The sequence below is a fragment of the Macrotis lagotis genome, chromosome X (assembly GCF_037893015.1).
Source record: "Macrotis lagotis isolate mMagLag1 chromosome X, bilby.v1.9.chrom.fasta, whole genome shotgun sequence".
Lineage (NCBI taxonomy): Eukaryota > Metazoa > Chordata > Mammalia > Peramelemorphia > Peramelidae > Macrotis > Macrotis lagotis.
Genome location: NC_133666.1, coordinates 617,346,756 through 617,362,707, shown reverse-complemented (window position 1 = coordinate 617,362,707; position 15,952 = coordinate 617,346,756).

Genomic DNA, 15,952 nt, shown 5'->3' with positions numbered 1-15,952 from the left:
CTGTATCTCTCCCCACCTGGTCTGACCCACCAAAGGAACCTTGGGAGTGGGGAGAGTGGGGGGAAGGGTACTGTGGTCTCTGGGTCTTGAGGAACATGTGGAAAAGTCTGAGGGGGAACATCATAGTCTGTATTTTAATGCTTGTCCTCACAGGTCCAATTCAGCACATATGCCTACAGAATGACAAACCCTGTGCTCATTAATGGAAGGAAGCTGACAGATAAGACATAGTTCTTATTTTCAGGGATCTTTACAACTCCACAAGTATGATTTCAAGATATGGATCTTTACATATTGGAGGTTTTCATAAGAAGTTTAATCTCTGTCTTATACTGAATTTGAATTTGCATTTCAAATGTAAAATTCTGGGGTCAGAAAATGGGATGTATGTGTGAGGAAATATAAAAACCTATGTACCTCACCTGAAAGAATAACTTAAAACTATTTTCTTGTCACTAGAAAAGAACCAATAAGGGTGCTCTACAGTTTCCAAACTGAGTTTTGTTTCTTTTCCTTTCCTCCCTCTTCTCAAATGAGGGAGAATTTCTAACACATCAGACATGGAAGCACTATACAGAAAAGGGAAGCTGGGAAATTACTGCAATGCAGTCTGCAGAGTTACTGTTCTATTGTCCCAGTGTTAGATGCACATTTTGAGATGAGAAATATTCTCACACAGTTGCAGAGATTGTGCTTAAACAAATGTCCTTTAGATGCTTGCATTTTTATCTTTTCTTTTAAATAGTATTTTATTTTTTCCAATTACATGTAATGGGTATTTTAAATGATTCATTTTTATTTAAAATTTTGAATTCCAAATTTTCTCCCTCCTTCCCCTCCTCAAGATGATAAACAGTTTAATATAGGGGCAATCATTTAAATCACATATCCATATTAGTCCACATACATCTTTTACATAGATCTCCTTTTTCCCTCCCTAGTGTTATGGTTGCCACATAATCTGTCCTTTGGGAATCCATTTGCTATCAAATCAAGGAATTGAAAGGGGGAGGAAAAACTGATCAAGTCTTTTCTTAATTTTCAGATTCCTTGAACTTAGGAAGCCCCCAATTATCTCCTTAATTAGAATTCCAAATCAGCAGATGATAGAAGGAAAAGAAGGAACTGTTTTCTTTTTTTGTTCCATGAGGAAGATAGGGCTATGTTTGGGACTCCCAGTCCAGAAAATTGAGCCTGGGGAACTCCAATGAGACAAAATTAATTGTAAGTGAAACATCATCCAATTTGGAACAAGGTAGTTGTCCTCTGGCTGGACTTTAAGGGACCCATCCTTTGAGTATTATTCTTAAATTTTTATATTTTCTTTTTTCTATGTGTGTGGAAAAAACCTAGAAAATTCAGCTCTGAGGTCTAGATTCAGAGCATGTAGACATAGGGATGGGGGTGGCAACATAAAGGGAAATAATGACAGCTTTTAGAATTAGTCATCTGGTTATAAAAGCAGCAGGTGAAGGGAAAAAGGTGAGGCAAAATGGAGACAAAAAGAGAAAAATAATGGAGAGATGGAGGAAAGGAAGAGGTGGAGATAGATAGATAGATAGATAGATAGATAGATAGATAGATAGAGAGAGAGAGAGAGAGAGAGCGAGATGATAGATAGATAGATGATAGATAGAGATAGATAGATAGATGGGAGAGAGAGAGAGAGAGAGAGAGAGAGAGAGAGAGAGAGAGAGAGAGAGAGAGAGAGAGAGCCCTTAATTCAGGGTCATATCATAGACCTAGTATACCTGGATTTTGATGAGCTTTTGCATAACGTATTTATATGGAAAGAATATGACAGTGCAGAGAGATGCCATTCATGGATAATAATTGCAGTTTAGTTGAAGAGTTGGCACTAAGAAACAGCAGTCTTTAAACTGGGTTTAAAGATGTTGAGGGGGGCATCCAAGGAAGGGAAGTTTAGGGACAAGCCAGAGAGAGAGAGAAAAGGCAAAGTTACCAAGAAGACTACTTGAAAACTGGAAGTAATGGGAAACTCACTACCTCTCAAAGTATTTTTGGATAGCTATTTGGCATGACTTCATTTTTAAGAATTTTTTCCTCCTTAAATGTGCTTCCCTAAAATACCCCACCCACCTATTCATTGGAAGCATACTACATGTTTTTAGTTTTTTGCCCACCTTGTCACACTATTGGTAGTTATTAAGCTGATGTTAGATTAAAACCCCTAAACTATTTCATACCAACTATTGACTATACAGGCCATCCCTCACCTTTTTGGAGTCAACCTATCTTTTAAGTCTTTTGAAATTTTTTGAATTCTTTCTCAGTGTTCTCAATCATTGCAAAATCTGCTGAGCTACCAATTTGATAAGGTTAGTATCTACAACCCAAGTTGTGACATAAGACATGCAAAGTGTTTCACAGACCTGAAAGTGCTTTTTTTAAGGTCATGAATAAAAAACAATAGGAAGAAAAAGAACAACAACCAGGACCAAGGACAAGACCCTAGGATGCTGCTCTGGAGACATTCCTGAGTTGATTTTTATTTCAAAATTTATTACTTTTCTTGATTTCACCATTCCTTCCCGAGTCACCTACTCTTACATCCTTGGGGACAGCTAGGTGGTACAGTGGCACTCAGGAGTACCTGAGCTCAAATCCAGCCTCAGTCACTTAATACTTTGCTGTGTGACCTTGTTGGGCAAATCACTTCACCCCATTGCCTTGCAAAACAAAATTAAAAAGAAAGTGCCATTCTCTTCCCTTTTCCTCATCTTGATCCTTTGGTAAATTTGACTTTACATTGTGTCTTCTCACTTTATTCCCTATCTCCTTGTATTATTTTGCCCATTTAGCACTGGGCATGACTCAATTTTGAATCCTTCCCATCCCTATCTCTCAGACTCAGGCATTTTCTTTAGCAATCCTCCATGCTCAGAATGCTTGACATTGTATTCTCTGTTTACTGCCTTCCCAGCTTTCCTTTAAGTCCCAACTAAAAGTCCATTTTCTGCAGGGAACCTCTCCTAAAACCTCTTAATACTAGGGTCTTCCCTTTATTAATTGCTTTCTATTTATGCTGTAAAAAATTTGTACATATGAACTTGAAGACAAGGTCAGGGGATGTTTTTAACTCATGTTGGGATGAGGAGAGTAGGGCAGACTTCCTCAAAAACAAAGAGCATTCTTTGCATCAGATCAGAGAAAGGTTACCATGAGACTGTCTAGAATAATTGAGAAAACTATGAACTAACTCTCTCAGGGAAATTCACTGCAGTGCACTATTGTCCAATCAGGACTTTCAATTTTTCAGACTTCTGTTGCCATGGCAACAGAATCTCAGTGCTGGCCAGAATACCAGCCTTGGGATGTTTGTCAAGGGTAGGTCAGGGATTTTAAGAGTTTGTGACTTTAGGCTTTATGAGACATTCTGTCCCCATGTAGGGAACCTGCATTATTGAGAGGCAGCAGGATGCAGAGACAACACTGAACAGGGAGATAGAAAAGGAGAGTGCTATATTGTCCAAATTTTTTTATTGACTTTTTGAGGCTCAGAGTCCTTTCCTATTGCATGAGGAAGATGTAGTAAATTAGTCCCTTTTATCTCTGACCTTTTTGTTTGGTGTTGAAAGAGGAGTGGGAGGAGAAAGGAAATATGGCAACTAGGTCTTGAAGATGTGGAGAAGATGGAGCAGGAGCATGCAGGCCTGTATTTCAATATTTGTCCCCATAGACCAGACCCCATTCAGTCCATTTGTCTTGTTGCAGTACATGGTGTAAGAAATTAAATTTAGCCTTTTGAGTTCCTCTATTTGATCAATGAAATTACAGGGTTTTATATAGAGATTTTAACTGTGACCAAGAATATTGAATTCTAAAGAGGAAAAGAAAATAATGGAAATGACCATGGTCTCTAATGACCACAGAAGACCTTTGGCACAATTGGCTTAGTGGATAGAGCTCTAGTCCTGGAATTAAAGACTTGAGTTCAAATTCAGGTTCAGACATATTGATAGATTGACTCTTAGAAAGTCACTTCCCCTCTGCTTCAGTTTCTTTAACTATAAAATGGGGTTAGTAATAGCACCTACCTCTGAGAGTTGTTGTGAGGATCAAATGAGATAATGTTTGTAAACTGGTTAACCCTGTGTCTGGCACATAGTAAGCTCTAAAAAAGGCTAGTTATCAGTATTATTCTTGCTAGTTTTGTTGTTATATTGTTATTAATCTCATCTACACAATAATGCAAATTTTCTCTTTTTTTCTAAGAAGTCTTGAAGAGAGATAAGACAGGGATTAAACACCTTATTTCATGAATAAGGAAATTGAGATCCTATGGGGCAAATGCCTACTTAGTCACATAGAAAATCATTGGAAGGATTGGGACCAGAATTCAAATCTTAGTTCATTTATACTTAATATTTCTTGATTTTCTATTGTGTACCAAACCTTATTTTTGAACTGAAAGAGATACGAATTTACTTAAGATATTGACCCTATTTTCAAGGAGCTCAGAGTCTAGCAAGGATTTTTATAAGATGCAGATCTTTGTATATTCGGGGTTTATTTCCTATCTCCTACTGAATTTGTGTTAGCATTTCAAATATAAATTTTCTGGCGTAGGTGTATGTGTATATGTATACACAAGTATATATTGATTTCACTTCAGAGAACAGTTTGAAAGTTTATTTTCTTGATACTTGAGACACATTTTGCATAGATCCCATCATGGTTGTTTGTTCTTTGCTTTCACCTTTAAAAGCAACTGAGAAGTTGTTACCATCCTATAATAACTTCATAGACCAACTCTACACTTGGCTCTGAATAGTCCTATAGCTCCTGGTATCCTGAATGAGAACCTTTACACCCTTCTTGTTGGCTACTCTTGGTTGAATCAGGGAATATTCTCTTCTTTTGGTCTTATCTCACTTAGCCATTCAACTATCCCAAAACTTAGATTTGAAAAGGGAGGTGACCCATAGGCAGTCTGTTCCACCAATCATCATTTTGGAATTTGATCACCAACCCCTTCCCCTGAAATAAAGGAAGATCTCTAACACATATTAGTCAAGGAATCCCTACTCAAAAAGGGAAAGCTGGGAAGTTACCACAATTCAGTCTGAAACCCAGTTGCTCTATTGTCCCAATATAGATGCAGTATTCCCACTCCCATCTCCAGGCAGCTACATAGATTTTACTTAAGATAAATCTCCTTTGGACATATTCATCTTTTGCATGGATTTCCTTTTTCCCTACCTAGTGTAAGGTTGTCATAAAATGTGTCACATAGGGATCCATTTGCTACCAAGTGAAAGAAATGAAACGAGTAGGAGAATCTGATTAAATCTTTTCTTTGTAAATTAAATTTACAAAATCCTCAAACTCGTGTAACCCATGATTGACTTTAATTTAGAATCCTAGATCAACAGGACATTGTGGCAGCAGAAGGTCCCATTCTTATTCTGACTCTGTGAGGGATGTGGAGGCTACAGTTTGGGGCTCTCGGTTCAGAAAGCTAAGCTTGAGCTCACTCAGTTTGGAAGTGGAGCATCACCCAGTTTGGGAGCAGGTTATTTTGTTCTTTGTGGATTTTGAAGCTGACTTGTAAATAGCAGGAGTCATAGAACTGAGCTTGTGGTGAGATGCATTTCTATCATTATTACAGGGTTCATTCTCAATCTCCACAAATGCACAGTATCCCTTGATGAAGCCCCTGCCTCACACACTCCTACAGTGGCTCCCAAGGATATTTCAGTGTTGACTGTGTTTTTTTTTTCTTCTGGGGTCTGGTCACTCCTCATCCTGGAACTCCCTCTTGACTGATCTTAAGGTTCTTGGGAAGCACAGATCATAAGACTCTGAAATTCTGGTTTGACTTTGGCCTTTAGGCAGCATCCTCTGGTGCCATACCACTCATAGTTACTTTCTCCTGGGATACCTAAAATAAGTTCTCTATAACATGATCTTCCAAACTGGAAGTCTGTCTTCTTCTTGGTTGTTTTCTTGCAGAATTGGTGTTATAGCCTGGTCCCAAGCTTGGGTTACAGCCTTTGAAGTTTGCTTGTTTGCTTCTCCTCCTGTGAAGAGGGAGGAAAAGGTCTACTACCTTTTCAGAGATGTTCATATCCTTTCCATATAAATCCTTACAATCAATACTTATTGAAAACTAGGGAGACTATTTTTTGTATAGGTCTCTGAGTTAAGACATTCCATATATACTCAAAGTCTCTCTGTCTCTGTCTCTGTCTCTGTCTCTCTCTGTCTCTCTCTCTCTCTCTGTCTCTCTCTCTCTCTCACACACACACACACACACACACACACACACACACACACAAAACACCCTTCATTTTTCCTTACTTTCCCCCCTTTCTTCTGCTACTACTATAATAAAGAGATAACCCCATTATCTTTTCTGGTCACTTTATCAGTGATCAAAGTCAGATTCTTGGGATTCAAGAATAAAACAGTTGACAAAATCTTTCAGATTATCTTTGTGAGTAAGATAGCAAAGGTAATCACAGTATCTTGCAGAAATACCATAAGGTGTGGGAAGAACTTTACATATCTAGACTATGCACACCTCATCTCATTGAGATCTTTAATGGATATTGCAATCTTCATTTTACAAATGAGAAAACTGAAGTTGACAGATCCAGATCTTCAGAAGGGTCAGATGGCTAATAAAGGTGTGAGGCCTTCTTGATTAAAAATCCAGCCATCTATTCATTATACCTCACAGAGGACTGATGAGGGACAGATGAACAATTAGGTCGATTAAGACCTTATTGAACAAATGAACATAAAAGAGTGATTGTTTATATATCACCATTAGAATGAAGTTTTCTTATGATGATGATGAAGATGATGATGATGATGTTGATGCTGATGATGTTGATCCTGATGATGAGTAGCACCTACTATGTGCCAGGCATTGTGATAAATGCTTAACCGCAATTATCTCATCTGATCCTCACAATAACCTTGCAAGGTTGGTGATATTATTTCCATTTGAAGCTGGGGAAACTGAGGCATGCCAATGTTAAGTGACTTGCTCGGTGACACATGTCTAAGAAGTGTCTGGAACTTGTTTTCAACTGAGATTTTCCTGAGTCCAACTGTCTTGACAGTGTGGCTATGACAACAAAATTACAAACTCTGAAAAAAACCTAACAAGATGGAAAGATTTAGGATAGGAACTGACAATGGATTCTTTGTAGATGCCTACTCCCTAAGAACCTGTTTAGCTTAACTAGAATATATCTACAAGTAGGCTTTTTAAAATTCTCTCCCAAAATGTCAAAAAGGATTGAGACTTGCATTCGTAGAGTCAGTTGGTCAATAAATATTTATTAAGCTCCTGTTAGATGCCAGGTATGTAACTAGTACGTAAAAAAAATAAGGCAAAAACAGTGCCTTCCCCAAAGGGTGAGCCAGCCCAGCAAGCAAAGGTAGAGACAGATTATGGCAGGATAAACAGGAAATCATGGATAGAGGAAAGGCACTGGAATTAGGAGGGATTGATAAGAGTTTTTGTAGAAAATGGGCTTTTAGAGTTGAGATAACTCTAACCTTTTCTCTTTGGTTTGTCCCCTTCTTTGGATGTCCTCAGCAGCCTCTTTTTACTTCCTACCCTGTCTGAGATCCCAATTTAGTGGCCTCTCCCTCTAAACGCAGTCTGTTATCATAGAGTGGCACCTCTCCAAAAGCTCTTCTCTGTTTGGACAGTGAACCACTGTGATACCTCTTGAGCTCCTGGGTCTCCTGAACTGAATGATTCTGGGAACTCCAAGTGGCCTGGGGTGTCACCATTGTAAATATTTTTGGGTGATTTCTATGAATCTATGCATGTTCTTTCCTCACTTCATTGCCCTGTTCCCCTCAGAGAGGGTAGCAACTGGAGTTTACTGATAATTGCACCAGACTCTGAATTTTCTACAAGAAATAGGTACAACTCCACCTCACACCTCTCAGATTGGCCAATATGACCAAAAAGGATAATGATCATTGTTGGAAGGGTTGTGGGAAATCTGGGACACTATTACACTGTTGGTGGAGCTGTGAACTCATCCAACCCTTCTGGAGAGCTATTTGGAACTATGCCCAAAGGGCAACAAAAATGTACATACCCTTTGATCCAGTAATACCACTACTGGGTCTATACCCTGAAGAGATGATGAAAAAGGGTAAAAACATCACTTGTACAAAAATATTTATAGCAGCCCTGTTTGTGGTGGCAAAGAATTGGAAATCAAGTAAATGTCCTTCAGTTGGGGAATGGTTTAGCAAACTGTGGTATATGTATGTCATGGAACACTATTGTTCTATTAGAAACCAGGAGGGACGGGATTTCAGGGAAGCCTGGAGGAATTTGCATGAACTGATGCTGAGTGAGATGAGCAGAACCAGAAAAACACTGTACACCCTAACAACAACATGGGAGTGATGATCAACCTTGAAGGACTCACTCATTCCATCAGTGTAACAATCGGGAACAATTTTGGGCTGTCTGCAAAGGAGAGTGCCATCTGTATCCAGATAAGGAGCTGTGGAGTTTGAACAAAGTTCAAGGACTATTCCCTTTAATTTAGAAAAAATAGATATCTTATTGTCTGATCTTGTCACCTCTTAGACTTCTCTTCTCTTCTTTAAGGATATGATTTCTCTCTCATCACACCCAATTTGGATCAAAGTACAACATAGAAACAAAGTAAAGACTGACAGAGTGCTTTCTGTGGGGGTGGGGTGGGGGAGGGAAGCAAGATAGGGGGAAAATTGTAAAACTCAAATAATATCTTTAATAAAAAAAAGAAATAGGTACAACTTCTCTGGTTTGGTCTAAAATTGAAGACTGGGCTAGAGATGTTTTAATTGACAATAGTGGTGATGGAGGGCAGGACAGACACCTCACAAAAGCAAAGAGTGTTTTTTGAATCTGATGGATGATTATCAAGGAGACTGTTTAGATAGATGACAAAATTATGAGCTAACTCCCTTAGGACAATGTACTGCAGTGTCCTGTTGACCAATCAGGGTTTTCCATTTTTCAAACTTCTGTTGCTATGGCAACATCTCAGTGCTGGCCAGAATACCAACCTTAGGATGCAGGTCTAGGGTGACTCAAGAATTCTTAAGTATGTGGTTCTGGCTTTAAGGGGTACTCTGTGACCAGGTGTGGGATGGTTTTATTGGGAAGGTAGCAAGATGCAATGGACAGAAGAATGAACTGGGAGATAGAATCTCCCAATAATGCTATATCATCCAAGTTTTACTATTTTCCTTCTGGGATTCAGCATCAGGTTGGTAGATTATTGTTCAGCTCCCCCTCAAGCTCTAGCATTCTTTGTTTTGTGTTCCAAGGTTGTCCCCTGCACTGATACTCTAGTATCTTGTATATGGAGCATTATGTGTTGAATTAACCAGCAGATCATCAGGTCTCCTTCCTTTGCATTTCTCCACTCCCCACTCTGGTCCCACATAGTCACAGCTTCATGAGGAATTTTCCAGGAAAAATTACCCTTGATTTTATTCTCTGTTTGTGTTTCATCTACTACCTTCCTCTGGTTGGCAACAGAGATCAAATTAGGAATAGAGATGCACTGCAGCCTTTGTGTCTTGAGGAAGGTGTGGAGAAGAGTGAACTAGAACATCGGAATTTCATTGTTCATCCTCAGGCTCCATTTAACACATCTGTCTCATTGAGGTACATAATGTTGAGATTGATATTAAAATACTTGGGCTCTTAAGTCTGCTAATTTGACCAGACAGGGAGAAAATTTTGTTAAAGTTAAAATAATGAGGATGACCTTGGTCCCTAAAGACCACTTAGATTTTAAAGATGGCTAGATATTGCAATGGGAGAGACGGCTGGTTTAAACCTAGCCTCAGAAATTTAATTCTCTGTAATCCTTGGAAAGCTACTTCTCCTTTTTCTCTCCCAGTTTGCTTATCTATAAAATGGTTTTAATAATTACCCCTACCTTTCAGGGTCTTTGTGTGGATCAAATGAGATGTTTGTAAACCAGTTAGCACATAGTAGGTGCTGTTTAAATGCTAGCAATGATAATGATTGATGTTGCTATTTTCCCCTGCAGGATTATGACCATTTTCTCATTCTCTTCTTCCAAGATGTCTAGGAGACAGATAAAGAAACTGAGGCTGTGTAAGAAGGCTCAGAAACATCCTGTTGGAGACCTTAGAGGGTATGATCTGGAAAAGAATTCATCATCTGCCAAATTGGCAGAAAGAGAATCAGGAGAAAGTAGTGTCCTGAAAAGCTAAAGAGAAGAGAGCATCAAGGAGAAGAGAGTAATCCATGATATCAAAGGCTGCAGAGAAGTTGAAGAGAATGAGAACTCAGAAAAAGGCCCTTAGATTTGGCAAATAAGAGACCATTAATAACTTTAGAGAGTGCAATTTTGGTGGATTGATAATAGTTTAAGAAGAGAATGAGGGAAGACAAAATGGAGGTATTCATTGGTGATGTTTCTTTTTTATGTTTTTTCAAGGCAAATGGGGTTAAGTGGCTTGCCCAAGGCCACACAGCTAGGTAATTATTAAGTGTCTGAGACCGGATTTGAACCCAGGTACTCCTGACTCCAGGACCAGTGCTTTATCCACTGCGCCACCTAGCCGCCCAGAGATATCTTTTTTTTTTTTTCAAGAAGTCTGGTCACAAAGGACAGAAGAGATATAGTGTAACAATAGGGACTGAAGGATCAAATGAGGGTTTTTTTTTTCAGGGGAGGGAAAACAGACAAGGTTATAAATAGTAAGAAAAGATAACCAACAGACAGGGAGAGACTAAAAAGTGTGAAAGGATAAGGGTGACAGAGGGGGCTACCTGTTAAAGGAGATATCTGTAAAGGCTATATCTGTTAAAGAAATCTCTAGAGCAAGTAAAAAGGGTTACCCTTGATAAAGAGTAAAGCTACCTCATCATGAGAGATAAGAGTGAGGGAAGAATTAGAGGCAGAAGGTCTATGAGCTGAGGAGGAGTGAAGGAGAAAGAGTTCATAGCTAATGGCATCAATGTTTTTCATTAAAATGAGAGAAGATCCTTAACTGAGGACGTAGGAGGACAGGGAATCATGTGAGGTCTTAGAAGCAATGACGAGATTTTGGAAGAGTCCTTTTGGAGAGTGGGATAGTGAGTTGAAAAGGCAGGTAGTGCAGAATTACCTAGAAGCAGTGTGAGTCCATTTGAAGTTGTGTAACATATATTTGTAGTAGTTCCCATTTGAAAGGTTGTGTGATTTTCTCCACCTTCTTGGAGCATCAAATGTATAGGAACAAATACAATGAATGTTAGAAATGATCCAAGAATGAGGCTTAGCAGCTTCAGTTGGTGAAATGACAAAGAATCTGGAGACTCAAGAGAAGAGGACAGAGTAGAGTTGAATTGATTCATCAAGGGAGCAAGATGGAGAAAATAAGAAAGAAAGGGCAGCACAGGAGAGTTGGTCTTGGGGGAAATATTGACAACCAAGAAAAAATACTAGTTTTTGAAGGAGAAATCAACTCTGAGGGAAATCTCTAGTGTGGTGCCCTGGGGTCTTATCTTTGGTCTTAAGTTCTTCTTTTTATTCCTTTTCTTCCTGTTATTTCTTCCTTTTTTCCCCTGTCTTTTACAGAAAGCTTTCAGATCTGCCAAACACTTTGTATATATTATAGCACTAGATGAAGCTAAATACCAAGCTTATCAAACTTGCAGTTATTAAAACAGAGATGATTGCTGAAATAAGACAGGGGTTAGAAAGATCTCAACAGTTTCACATGATGAGTTGACTCCAGAAAAGATGAAATTTTACAAGGGTAAATATAAAATTTCTATCCATTGATACAAAGCATCAACTACATAAATGAAGGCTCAAGAAGGCTTGTCAAATCATCAGTTGACATGCAACCGATCTGGAGGTTCTAGTGAACCATAAGCTTCATGGGTACTAATAGTAAGACAGAGTAACCAAAGTATCCAGGGCTATCTCCACGTACAGTATCCACGCCAAGGGAATGATAGTAATATCTTGGGGAAGGGTTTTGGAGTTGTTTATAAGTATTTGAAGGACTGTTGCATGAAAGAAGGATTAGGTTTGTTCTATTTGGTCCTAGTGGCAGGATAAAGAGTAAATAGTAGTTTTGATGGGGATTTTAAGGAAGTTCAATTAAGATTGATGTCAGAAAACAAAAACAAAAACAAATAAAATCTAAAAATGAAGTTATCCATTGCACCAAGTGCAATGGTCTATTTTGAGAGCTAGAAATTTTTTTTTAAATCACTGTTCTAGGACCTCCAAAAAGTTTACCTTGTCAATATTAAAATAGATCAATTTAGTTCCAAAATTCTCATTTCCAAATTTTTTTCTGAATGTGTGCATTTTGTATTCCCACCTCATTCACTTCCCTGCTGTTTCAATTAGATTGAAACCATTAGGGTAGGAACTGGACTTTATTCATCATTGCACAAAGGTTCTAAGATTTCTATAAAAATAGGGCTGCTCAGGCCCCCTCTCCCACCTCAGTCTAGTCTAAAATTGAAGACTGACACAGGGAAGTTTTAACTCATGGTGGTGGTAGAGGACAATAGGACACAAACCTTTCAAAAGCAAAGAGTATTCTTTACATCAGATTGGAAGATAGTTACCATGGAGACTGCTTAGGCAGTAAAGAAAATCATGAACTATCTCCTCCAGAGAAATGAAGGACAGTACCTTGTTGTCCAATCAGGGCTTTCTATTTTTGCAGACTTCTGTTGTTATGGCAACTTCCCAGCACTAACCAGAATGCTAGACTTAGAATACTGGTCTGGGGTGGGCCAGGAATTTTGAAGTATGTGACCTTGGGCTTTATGGGGGGACCTTTGTGCCCGTGTGTCAGAGACTGGTTTATTGAGAGGTAGCAGGAGGCAGTGAAAAGGATGCAATAGTGAGAAAAAGGAAACCAGGGTGTTATAAAATCCAGATTTACCATTGACTTTTTGAGATTCGCAATCTCAAAGATTACTTAATTTGTAGAGTATTTCTAAGATCCTTTCCAGTTCTAACATTCTATGTTCTGTGTTGTGTAGGGTGCTACCGGCATTTATATTCTAACACATTGTGTATGAAGCATAACTAGAGATCATATCCTTGAATCAAAGAGTGTATCATCAGCTCTCCTTCCTTTGCAGGGCTCCCCTCTTGCCATCCTCCTGGAGACCCAAAGCTTCATGAAGTTTTCACAAGAAAAAAATAATTCTTAGGCCATTCTCTAACTGGGTTTTATATCCTTTTTCATAGTCTGACTGCCAATTAAGTAAAGTTAAGAAGGAGAAGGTTGTGTCCTCTGAATCTTCTAAGAAAGAGAATCAGCCTATATGTTAATGCTTTTCCTTACATCTGTCTCATTGCAGTACTTTGTATAGGAATAGATATTAAACTCCTTGGGTTCTTAGGTCAGTAGTATGGAATAACAATCTACAAGTCTTAACAAAAAATTTTCTATCTGTTACTAAGGAAGTTGAATTCTGAAGAAGGAGAAAGTATTAATACAGTCAAAATAATGAGGATGACCATGGTCACTGATGGAGACAAAGCACTTTGAGATTTTAGAAGCAGTAAAGTCTTGCCATGGAAAAAGGGCTAGGACTTGAGTCAGGAAGACCTGAGTTCAAATTCAGGCTCAGAAACTTTAACTATATGGCACTTGACAAAGTCACTTCACTTCAGTGTCTTTATAAAAATGGAAATAATACTGTGTGACTTTGGGTAAGTCCCTTAACCCCAGTGCCTTGCAAAAATAAAAAAAGGAGATAATACCACTTACTTACCAGGGTTGTTGTGAGGATCAGATGAGATGTCTGGAAACATATAGCTCATTGTCTGGCATACAGTCAGTACTCTACAAATGTTAGCTATTATTATTTTTTGTTACTGTGGTTTTTGTTATCATTATGCCCATTTCCTCATTCTACTCTTCCAAGAAGTCTGGAAGGTATATAGGGCTAGTTTCAAACTTTTCACTTCACAAATGAAAGAAACCCAGTTAGGGAAGTGCCTTGATCAAAGGTACGTGGTAATTCAGTGGGGGATTCAGGGCCAGAATCCAAGTCTCAATTCAATCCAACTTAGCAAACATTTCTTGAGTACCTATTATGTGTCAAACCCTATCCTTGACACTGGGAGAGATACAAATTTTGTTAAAACACATTCCTAACCATCATAGGGTTAACAGTCTAATAGGAACCATCACAAAATATGGTAGTGGTATCATGTCAGTAGTACATAAGTTAGTATCACAGTTAAAAGACCTACTGAAAACTAGGAGTCAGGCTACAGAAAAGAGCCTTTCTCTAAGAGAAAGAAGATGGACCCTATAAGGAGGGAAATGCTGTTAGAAGAACTAATTATGTATGTCAGAAAAGAGATTGTGCAGTAAGAGAAGTAGCATCAGCAGCAGCCTGATATAATGGAAAGAGAACTGAGCATCCGTCAGGAAGGAAGTAAAGAGGGTCAAAGAGGTAGGAGACAATTTTGAGGATTGGTACTTCTAGCAGTAGAGATGAGAGGTAGCTTTGGTGATGCGATGGAGAGTAGACTGAGCCTGGAGTCAAGAGATCTGAGTTTAAATGCAAACAGTGACCAGCTGAGTGACCCAATGCAAATCATTCTAATTGCCTCAGTTTCCTTTACTTTAAAATGGGAATGATAATAGAGTCTTACCTTGAAGGGTCCTTGTGAAGAACAAACGTGAAATTTGAAAAGCATTTAACATAAATGCCAGACATATTGCAGGAATGGTATAAGTACTTATTCCCTCCCTTATCTTGCCAGACTATTTGACCCTATCCAAAACTTCTCTGTGCCTCATTTTTCTCATCTATACATTAACAGCTATCTCACAGAGTTTTTGTAAGAATCAAATGAATGAATACATATAGAGAACTTTGCAAACCTCAAAGTATTATGTAAATGCTATTATAATGGTTAGAAATAATAGCAGTAATTATTCACAGATTATTATTATTATTTTATGACATTGAAAGGATCTTCCCTCTAACTTTTTCCAAATCTTCACCCTCAATTCTCTTCTTAAAAACACAACCACCTACCCCAACCCATCCACTTCCCACCCCTTACCCCCACATATCTTTTGTATTTTTGTGACCACTCATTACAGGCTGATCCCCAAGTCACAGACACCAATCAAGCATCATAGGAATACTACCTTTAGAATTGGGGATGTATCATCTAATTCATCCCTTTTATTTTACAGATTAGAAAGTTGAGGCCAAGATTTCAATGGAGCTATTCAAATTCATAGAGTTGGGAAGTTGAAAAGTGAGGACTTTATATTACCAAGGCATAACACAGTGTCTGGCACCTAGTAGGTGCTTTAAAAATGCTTATTGACTGCCTCGCTGATCCTTCTCCACACCAACATTTTCATTTTTGTCATCAGCTGACCTTCAAAATGATTAATTTACAATTCTAATCTCCCTTCACCTGGTAGTTAGGTAGCACAGTGGATAGAGCACTATCCTTGGAATCAGGAGTTTGAATTCAGTCTCAGACACTTACTAACTGTATGACCTTGGACAAGTCACTTAACCCCGATTGCCTCACATCCAGGGCCACCTCCAGTCGCCCTGATTCATTTCTGGACACTGGACCCAGATGACTCAGGAGGAGAAAGTGAAGTTAGTGACTTAGCATAGCAGCCCCTCACTTAAATCCAATTCATGTGCTTGTCATGGTATCATCTCCTTGATATCGTGGTCTTCCTTGAGAACAAAGACAAAAACATGATGTTTATAAGAATATGGTTTTGCTTCTTAATTGTTCACATTGCAACACATTTAACAAATATCTCATTTTATTATCAAAGCAACTCTGGGGTGCAGGTGCTATCATTATTCCCATTTTATAACTGAGGCAACAGAGGCAGATCTAGTATTGCCTAGGCCTATACAGTTAGTCATTGTCTTAAGAGAAGATTTGAACTCAGATTT